We start from the raw sequence: 10,361 nt of genomic DNA, 5'->3' as shown, positions 1-10,361 counted from the left end.
GCCATACAACAAAACAGCCCGTACTGTAGCTTCATACACACGTCCCTTCAGATTCAGGGATAAACCATTCTGACGCCATAGGTGTCTCAAGTTAGCAAACGCTAACGGAGCCTTGCAGACTCGTGCATTCACCCCATCTGTCACACTACAATCAGAACTGATACAACGTCCAAGATACGTATGAATCCGGTTTCAATCGTCACACATGGTTGAATTGTCCTTCTCCCCGACGAGCGCCATGTCATTTCTGAAGCCGGATCTATTGTTCTGAGTGCTTTCTGGCATTCCTTTTCATTCCCCATTATTCATATTCACATTAAAAAGCAATTCAATACGAAGAAACGGTCGAAAAAGGACTCCAGACTACTGTAGGGTGGTAAGGTGGTATACTGTTATAGAATAAGCCAAAGATCCACGTTCTATTCTGAGTTTCTGAAACTTAACTTCTTTGTCTTACTCAAACAGGAATAAGGATGGGTCGTGCACAATGATCAGCGGAGGACATGTACAAAATAAGCTCGAATGTTCTTAGATTAGTTGGTTTTTCATCCAAGGATAAACGTTTACGGTTGAACACGGCGCACAAGTCTGCCTGCTAAGAACTAAGCCAATTAATTTTTATGAAAGTCCCCATTATTCATATTCACATTAAAAAGCAATTCAATACGAAGAAACGGTCGAAAAAGGACTCCAGACTACTGTAGGGTGGTAAGGTGGTATACTGTTATAGAATAAGCCAAAGATCCACGTTCTATTCTGAGTTTCTGAAACTTAACTTCTTTGTCTTACTCAAACAGGAATAAGGATGGGTCGTGCACAATGATCAGCGGAGGACATGTACAAAATAAGCTCGAATGTTCTTAGATTAGTTGGTTTTTCATCCAAGGATAAACGTTTACGGTTGAACACGGCGCAACAAGTCTGCTGCTAAGAACTAAGTCAATTAATTTTTATGAAAGTCTCGTTGACAGAAGTCTTGGCAAACATTTGCTGAAAAACGTTTCCGGTAGCTCAACATCTCTTGTTCTTCTTGGGGCTCATCAGATACACGTGGTTCCCTGGTTTTTATCACTCTTTATCCCAATTTGTATTTGATGTTTCATTTTTCTCTTATTTTGAAGGCCCGTCACTTTTTGCTTGTATATAACTCGGTCAGACAGGATGGAAATCCCAATCAGCAAAACTTTAACAGATAAGACGACTCCCGGATGGTGATTGGAATGCCTTCAAAAAGTAATAACAGTCGGGAAACAGCTAAAAATTTTCAGTAGGGAACATTTTCTACCAATATGAATCGACTATTGATTATCTGCCTCGCTATTTGTAACTGACACGTTTCCACGGCAAACTTGGACGTTGCCATATCCCATCTATACTAGCCCAACGGATATGCAAGTAACAAGCAGTGTTTAACTTCACAACAAACATCAACCTTTGCGAATCACTTTGCAAGCTTCCGTTCTTTTTTCCACAAAAAACAGTCTCATGGGACGTTTTCGGTACCTTCACGTTCTGTCGACTAGTGGAACTAAATTACACATTTTCTATTTTTGAAACAGTACCAGGTCGTGAGGCCTTTGTAATTAGGCCATCATGAAAAGTGTTGCACGCCACTGATGCCTGAGCTATGTGTACGTTTATGTGCCACGTTTACGAGGCCGGGGCACGGAGCAGGAAACCACTCCCCAGCTGTGCTGATCAAGGTCATGGGATCTATGATTGCTGATGATGCTTTTAAGTATCAGAACACCTCATGTCAGCTCTGCAGTGAAAATCTCCTACTTGCCCGAAGACCATGGCTAATAACAGTGAGTGCAAGCTTCTGAGTGGATGGGGCCAAGTTAACTTTTTCAAAAGCACTTGACATCGGTGAACATGTAATAGAAATCCAGTATACTCGAAGGAAGTTTCTAAACTATGTTCACGACAGAAGGGTCCGTGAATTATTTAACTAATACCAATTTCAGCAGACATCTGAAATCAATAATTTTAACCAAACACACCAAAAGAGAAAGTCATCGGGAAGGTTGTCTGAGTGATAGCAGGATTGTCAATAACATATTGACAGACGTACACCGGTATTATATTCTGTTAGCTTACTTATGGGCATAGATTATTCAGCCTTCCATGGTAGATGTAATGAAGTTAAACTGATCATATCAGACACAATAAACCGGCCCTTTGGAACTGGTCCACTGAGATGGTACTGAAAGACTAGCAAGCTACATCATAAAGAAAGTGCAGTTCAAAGGTCTGATTCATTTATTCTAGATGTGAATTTCTGACCTCAAAGACCCAGAAAGGTAAAACCAGGTGTATTCTAAAACCACGTGATGCATTGCACACAAGTAAATTTTGTTTCCAGTCTGAAGGCAAGTTCAAAGAAAATAGTATTAAACTCAGTGATAGATTCCATTCAGTGTGGGGATTTTCCAGCAGATGAAAACATCATAAAGCCTAGAGTAAATGGACCTTATGTAGTTTGCTTCCATAACCTGTAGAATTAGTTCAAGCGTACATATTCAATGCCCATAAATCGCCACAAAACCAGGGTAGTTTTGCCATTCATTTTGCGTAAGTACCAGACTTTACTCACCAACAAATAACATCAAAGCATTATTGCTGAAATACACTTTAAATAGGAGGTTATCGAAAAGGAACAGATTGAAATATCACATAGCTTTTCTGCATGGTATATGCATTTTTGAGGATTAGTGCGCTTTCCTCGTACCAAGGCAATAAGATCAAAAGACATGTACTCTTTAGGCAGTCTGAAGGTCATACGATTCATGAACGCAATCAGTGGCATTCATAAGATAGTGCGAGGCGTAGACTTTCAAACCCAGCGGTAAAAATTCCGTGATCACCGTTCTAGTTGATAGTTAGGGGATTAGAAGAGTTAGATCGTAGGCGACCTGAGTCTGTTCAAAAGCCTATTGGAAGTGTGCGACGGTGGTCGAACATACTTCCAGTACACATGTGGCTATAATGTAGGATTGCACTGCCAGGGATTTGAGGTCCAATGACATATCTAACTTGACTAACGTATCGCGCACGACTTTGATACAGGCGTCCGGGTTGAGCAAAACAGCCAGCCCGTGGTCTATCGCACTCACCTTGTACTTGGGCGTCGAACATCACTGGCCTAAATGGGTGTAAACCACAGACACGGGAACAAATGAGTTATCGTGCTGACCCTGGGAAGCCGCAGAACTGGGAAACTTAAGAGTGACTCTAAGAAAAAAGCATACCTAACCAATACCATAAGTTGAATGAAGAATCTTGGCAATGTGGTATTTGGGGCTGTGTAGGGTGTAGCTGAGTTGATGGAGCCAATGCGTGGCGACCTGTGACTTGTTATGATTTGGCTACTATGCTGTGTGCTATCAGGTTATTCGCAAAGTTCAGTTTATGGTCTGGAAAAGTACTGCGAGTTCATGTGTAATGGAATACGTTTTCTGTAGTCCACAGTTCACCATTTCTGCAAACAACTGTAATTAACTAGTGCACTATTTAACGGCCTCCGTGTCGTGAAACATCAAGAAAACAGTGGCTTATGGTGAAATTGAGGGTGATTGAGGAGTTTCGATGGCCGACATGTGAGTTCGAAAAGTCACAGTTGCGCAAAATTTAAGTCTGAAATAAACATTACAGATTTACGGTGATTACAGTTTGACGAATATTTTTCTGACCATGAAAATAAAACGCTAATTTAAACAACGTAAACGGGAGTCATGACAAACCACGATTCTAGCAATCGACTGGTATCGTTTCTTACACTTCATGCGATTCTCCTTGTGCAGGACGTATTCGATTATAAAGATGGTTGTTCAATTAGTAAATCGGATTGATAACATGCTCGGCTGCTGGGTATTAACAATTCACATTCGCACCACTCTCTGTTGAGTAGACCGCCTCCTGTCCTGGAGAATTACTGTGATGAGTTCGCCTAGAAAAGGACTATACCAGAGTTTCGCTCTTATTATGACTAATCAGCGTTGCTAATCCTTGCCTCTGCCGGACTATGAAGACCTGGCATCTGAAATACGAGGTGACCGTGCTAACACTATTCCAACAGCGCACAGTGAACACAACTGAATCACCACGTCCCTACAGATGGGTCGAACGAGAAAAGCAACCAGGTCGTCGCTGAAGTCGTCAGACGAACCGACTACACATCTCAAGCGTGAACACGTTCGCCTGTCCGGACGTCGTGGTCGAGTCCACTGCGTCCCTATCTGATGCGAGCCCCTCGGTCCAAGAGATTTTACAAACAACAGCTTTTTACCATTAGTATTGAGATACGTTAACAGCATAAAATATGGATTAGCGAGCTTCTGAGTGACCGCAACCGACAATGAAAGTAACCTGGTGTGGCCTAGATGTCTGTAAATCGAAAATGAGGCTACCACGTTGCACCACGTGGCTTCCCGAAAGGATGGGAAGCCGTCGGTCGCCAGTTAAAACAGTTACTTCGTCGTTATTCGAACCGATAACCTAAACCTAGGCATCTACTTCGCCCAGTTTGTATGAAATAAGCGATGATCTGTCAATTCATTGCAAAAATCAGACAATAACATATCTATGGGCCGGATGATCAACTCATCGCAAATGTAATTCGATGAATAGGAACAGATGGAGAACCGGTGCCTGGTCTGCCTAGTGTGTCAAATTCCCAGAGTTCAAAATCTGTACGAACGAGGATATGCACTGCCGATAAAGCCTTACAACAGCAGACATCCAGAATATAAAAGAACAGAAAAAATCGCGCAGGAACACGAGAAATACTGTGCAAATAAGACTGACCTAGATACAAAAATTCAGCAGTATGTTTTTAGAAGAGAGTTGGTAGCATAAGATTAGGTCAACCTATGCTGAACACTAAAGGTTGAAACCGTACTCAAACTTGCCGGCAAGGTTCATCTCGTGAGTCTGTAATAATCTCAAACTTGCTCGTTGATCTCCAACTTATCTCCATTTAGGGAACCAAAAACTTATTTTTACCTTGATAACTGCATTTGTATCGTGTGCTCTAAGAAAGGGTTCCGTGCAAATAATCTATACAAGTGTTGCATTGACTTCTGACGGCAAATGTTCCAGTCCCACTCACAAATAACACGTGTACGAACATACCACTGGCTGACAATTCACTGAAGAATGTAACCGGTTTATAGAGGGGGGTGAATTTCAACCAAAAGCATAGCAACTGGTTCCCAACTGATCATCTTCGACCATCCTGTTCAAGTGGAAACCCTTCACCCTTGAGTGACATTCAGATGTGCAGTATAGATTGAACTAGATTTTGACGACATCTCTGGACTACTGGCAAAACCAGGTCATTTTGCAACCGTATCTAAAGTGGACGACTTAGATACGAGTCACAATGGGAAATACAATCGGACAGCAGCACAATCGGTGCCTTACATCAAGTGGGAAAAACAGATGAGTGGCAATTTAGAATACAGATAGTATGAAATTTTTAACAACGCAAAACTCTTGAAGTCGGAAGCGAAAAGTGGGAGGTTGGAGACCAACAAAAGCAACTGAAAAAAGCGATGGTTTACGGTTTTTCATGGGACTTGGACCATGCTGGGAAGAACTGCTACAATTCTTCACTCTCTGTAGCCATCAGTTCGAGCCCAAAGTGAGTGGAATCCACAATGGCCTAGAGCACTGGCCTCGTAAAATTACGTTCACACAATTGCAACATACTCGTATATTCTGGTCTCATTTTGACAGAAATTTTATGGAACCGCCTTGTCCTAAAGGATAGATAGCAGCAGTGGTGTGGATGACAGGCAAACAAGGTTATATGGATGGTTATCCTCGAAATAAGATAGTGAAAAACAAAGAAGTTCGCAAATCCTCCTCTATGTTATATCAAGGCAACCTAATGTTTTAAGGATATCTTACTGTTAGAAATAACTGGTTCATATTAGTCTGAGTATCTTAACCCAAAATGAAAGTGGATCACAACACAATGGGCTGCAGGCTGAGAGTTGATTTAACCCTTATGTAGGTGTGAATTCTCCGGGAACGGTGACAAGATCCTCCCCTTCTTCCAGAACCAAAATCTGGAACCGTTTATTAGCCAATAAGTAAAATACAATCCCTAGTTCCATAGACTGAGTATCAGGTCACTCCCATACTCCATCCTTTTCTGGAATACCTTATCTATATTTTAGTATAAAAAAATGTCGTCCACTAAGCCAGTGCCCCTTCTACCAAAGTTATTTACACCGATCACAGAATAATTCCTCCGATGACGGTTACGTTCCAAAAGGATACTACTGTAAACTCAAAATTCCGAAAAACATTCCTTTAATTCACACTTAAATTAGATCAACTGTTGTGAATTTTGTGACCGACCCGTCTTGAGATGCTGAAAAACCACCATTTTGAAGGCCCACAGTCTCGATGAATGGATACGTTTTGGAACTTCATAAATTCGAATGTAGATAGTGTGAAAAATTTTCTGCTGCTTTAGAGGGTATCTCTGAGCAACTTTTATGCTTATTTCGGCAGGGTAATTGCAACAACCCCTTGTCACGCATCAGAGAGCAATTGAGTTTCGGATGTTTAGCTGGATACCAACTTTTTAAGATGTGTATCGAAGTTACATAAAAAAATATCTCACCTAACACATTAACCTTCAGCGTCTAGATTACAAACATCGCAAAAGGCTATGAATAAACCCCGTCTACTCACTAATGACCGGATTCTCCAGAGGATTCAGAGGTGCGACCTTCTCCAAGGTAACAGCTTTCTTCAAAGTGAGGTCTTTTGACAGGGTAAGCTTGTCTGAACTTTGCATAAGATGCAAATCCAAAGAACAAGATTGTGGAGCCGTTTTAAGTTTCACTAACTATTCCACACTAATTGAAAATGATATCTTTCTCCGAACAACAGCAATGACAGTTAGATTCGAGTCACAAGCTGACCAAAACCGACCAAACTTTGATATTTTCCGGCTACCATTGGGTTAACAGATCCAGCTGGACTTGCTGACGATGCCAAAAGAAACAATGACTGATCCCGACTCACAGCAATTGCGTACTCTAGCGTCAATCCGAATTTCATATGAGAATGAGCCGGACAGGGAAAGTACCACTTGAACGGTAAACTGACACGGTCCGCATGTCAGCCTTCATGAAATTCGCCAGGTTAGGTCAAATCGTGGCTAAATTTAGAAGCCCATCGTTGTAACCTGAGTTCGACGTAGGCTTAAGCTGTTATGCTGTATTGGCAAAAGATTTGCCTTAAAGCTCTGGGTATTACGGTGCGCTAAACGGTACAAGAATTGGCCTTTTTGTTTTACGGAGTAACTTAACTACTGCTTGCACTAGCTAGCCATACGTTTGCTTTGGGAGCGTCATATGCGTGATGCTGCCACTAGGCCACTCTCCGTGAACACAATGGGTTACAACTTTTCACTTTTCTGCACATGAATTCACAACCGTGGACCATCAGTTGTACATGCTGATGACTTGAGAACTATCTTCATACTGTTTACACTCCAGATTTATTCCCTCAGTTTTACACCGAATACAAGGCTCAATGAAAACATGTGGCCTTACATACTGTGCATGGAGCCAGCTCGAGATGATACACAAATGCAGAAATAGATATCAGTCCACCGTGAACTTTAAATTAGACTGAGTCCAGCTTTGACTTGTCCCTCTTAGGTGCCGCCTAACGTAGAGACCTAAATCGGACCGGGTGAGATAAAGCTCAGCATAGACGAGGGATTCAGACGATGGCCCACAGCCGTCGATTATCCCGATTCGAATTCTACGCAAAAATTGCCGGACCGTATGAATGGAACTTTGGCCAACTTCGCCTTTATCAAATACAAGGCCCACGTAACAAGCTTAAGTGACTGATAAGTGGGACTTTACTATTGTACCAGTTGGAACAAGAAAGCCCTCAAAGTGTATGCAATGATATAAAGTCGACGCAACGAAGAGACAATAGTCCGCTTTCCATCCTACTTTTGGTAGCCAAAACTAGTGAATGCTTTTCACTATGTTAACCATAGATATGCATAAAGGTCCCGTTGAATTCACAAAAAAGCACAAAAGAGTAGTGTAGAACGCACAATCTGTCCGAAAATTGGTGAACTGTATGCAATTAACTGTATGAATACTTTAAAAATGCCTTACCCTAATACGTTAACCTTCTTTGTCTCTGATTAAATCTGAATCCCATAAGCTTGCAATAGCGACCCTCGATAGTAGATATTAAAGTCGAAGTGCTCGTGAATTTCCGGAATTTAGGAGCGACGAATGTGATCAGAGGTCAAACTGACTCTCATAAAATCAGAACATTACTATTGACTGGTTGTAGGTTGTTGTGTTGATAAACCTATCGTCTTCAGAAACGAGCGGAACATACAACACAAGATTAGAATGCAGCACACAAACGCACCTGGATGATTCATTCAGTGCAGCGTCAACTAAGCTAAAGAGAGTGGTGATGAACCGATGTGGCCGTAAAACTGTTTGTGTTCTTCGGATAGAAGACTCAAGCAGTGCTATAGCACTTCCTGTGCCTGTTTTCTACGAACGGATCGGTTGACATCAAGTGCTTCTTACCAAGAAGCAACGAAGCCATTTCTTATGACTAATACTGTCATCACCAGTTTTCAGTATCTGCACAACTGGCTCTGCTCTGTACGATAGCAAAATGAATATGGATAATCGTTGAGTTGCCCAAATGTCTCTCGTGCTACACAGCTAAACTCTTTACTCTTAAAGTGAGAATTACTAAGGAAGAGGCACTGTTGGTCAGCCCCTGCGACGTTCATAAAATGATCACAGCGGCAGGCAAATTTAACATCAAGCTCTTTTCACGCTACTCACTCGCCCTAACCAATGTCTCCTTTATAACTATTCATGGACATGCTTGCACTTTGAAATTGGACTGTTGGCTGCACACTGAAGTTGGAGTTGCTTTGTTCATAAGTAGTCTAAAACTAAACCGGGAGTTCGTTCATTGCGGTACTGACTGAGCACTGAGGTGCATACAAGCTTGAAAAATACAGGAAGACTTGAGGTAAAGATCGAAATGCGAAGCGGAAGTATACACAGTTGAACTTCAGGTGGTAAATGGTCTAATGATCAACTTTTGAAAGAACTGTACGGCAAAACAGAAAACCATCACTCAAACGTTTTAGTATATCAAAAATTTGCAGTCGTATAACAGTAGTTCGTAGTAGTGCTGGAATGTTCCGGTTACATTATCAATATCATCATGGACAGCATAATATCAGTGCTACCATGACATTTCGTTGCCATAAAACCTTGATTTGTTCGAAAGCCTTATGGCGGAAAAAGAGTAAGAGTAGACGGAAGAGGGACTTGTTGCTAATGCAAAACAATCATTTCGAGGTGCCCACACCGCTAGATACTCACCCAGACAATCTGAATTGACGCCATCGACATCGGTTGGCAGCCATATTCTACAAAATCTCTACCTAGGCGCAATAGGTATCATGCATTCTCCATCCTGGAAGGCGAGTTACCCTGACCTAACCTAGACCTTTCGTAGTCTCTTTCATTCCCCTATACCAGGCCAAAGGTTGGCCACCTTTTTGTTTCCATCACTCTGAACATGGCACGGAAAACAGCACTCTCTTCGGCAAACGATGGTTAGGCACGACCCAACCAGCGCACTTTCTCCTGCTCTCTCACACTCTTCAATGGAAGTCCCCATTGCGCGACAGAGCACTCGTTTTCTAACTGCTTCGTTACGGATTCGGCGACATCGACCCAAATGAGCTACGGTTCTGAGAAAACAGTTTTCGAAGACCTGAAGAAGTCTCAGTTCCGCTGATCAAACAGGCCAAATCTTACAGCCATACACAAGTTCGTACTGTAGTCTGATACATACGTTTGTTCAGATTCAAAGATGGGTCCCTTTGACGTCATGGTGTATCATAATAGGAAAAGTGCACAAAGCCCTGCAGATTCGTGAACTGACTTATTCTTTCACACTACAGTAGCAATTTATACAGCCTTCAAGATGGGTAGAACGGTTCACAACTACGAGTACCTTTCTCTGGATCGAAACTGGCGTGCCCAGGAGCATGAACTAACGTTGTGCGGGTGAAAAACATACGCCAAAGGACGGAATAATACTGGTCAGTTCGTCAAATAACATCTGCAACTTCTTTTCCTCTTCGAAGACGACAGCAATGTCGTCTGCAAATTCCAGTTCGACAAGGCTTTCGGCAGCAGCTATCTGAACGTCATCGTTTTGAAGACCCTCCAGTGTTCGTCCAATCATCTCATCCATCACGAAAGTAAATAAGAATGGAGAGCGTAAGCACCTCTTATGGACACTGTTTCGTGTAGGGATGA

The 10,361-nt window shown here is 42.1% G+C and overlaps 2 protein-coding genes across 2 annotated transcripts in view; one reads left to right on the top strand and one right to left on the bottom strand.

Moving 5' to 3' along the window:
- T265_01242 (hypothetical protein) overlaps positions 1–10,361 on the bottom strand; it is a gene marked incomplete at both ends in the record, with an annotated part of 64,609 nt that overhangs the window by 33,589 nt on the left and 20,659 nt on the right. The window lies entirely within an intron of this gene.
- The window catches only part of T265_01241 (hypothetical protein), a gene marked incomplete at both ends in the record, with an annotated part of 22,094 nt that overhangs the window by 10,741 nt on the left and 992 nt on the right, over positions 1–10,361 (top strand). The window lies entirely within an intron of this gene.

Source organism: Opisthorchis viverrini (assembly GCF_000715545.1).
Source record: "Opisthorchis viverrini unplaced genomic scaffold opera_v5_13, whole genome shotgun sequence".
Taxonomy (NCBI): domain Eukaryota; kingdom Metazoa; phylum Platyhelminthes; class Trematoda; order Opisthorchiida; family Opisthorchiidae; genus Opisthorchis; species Opisthorchis viverrini.
Note: the sequence above shows the minus strand (reverse complement) of the source record. Positions and strands in the feature narration are given on the sequence as shown.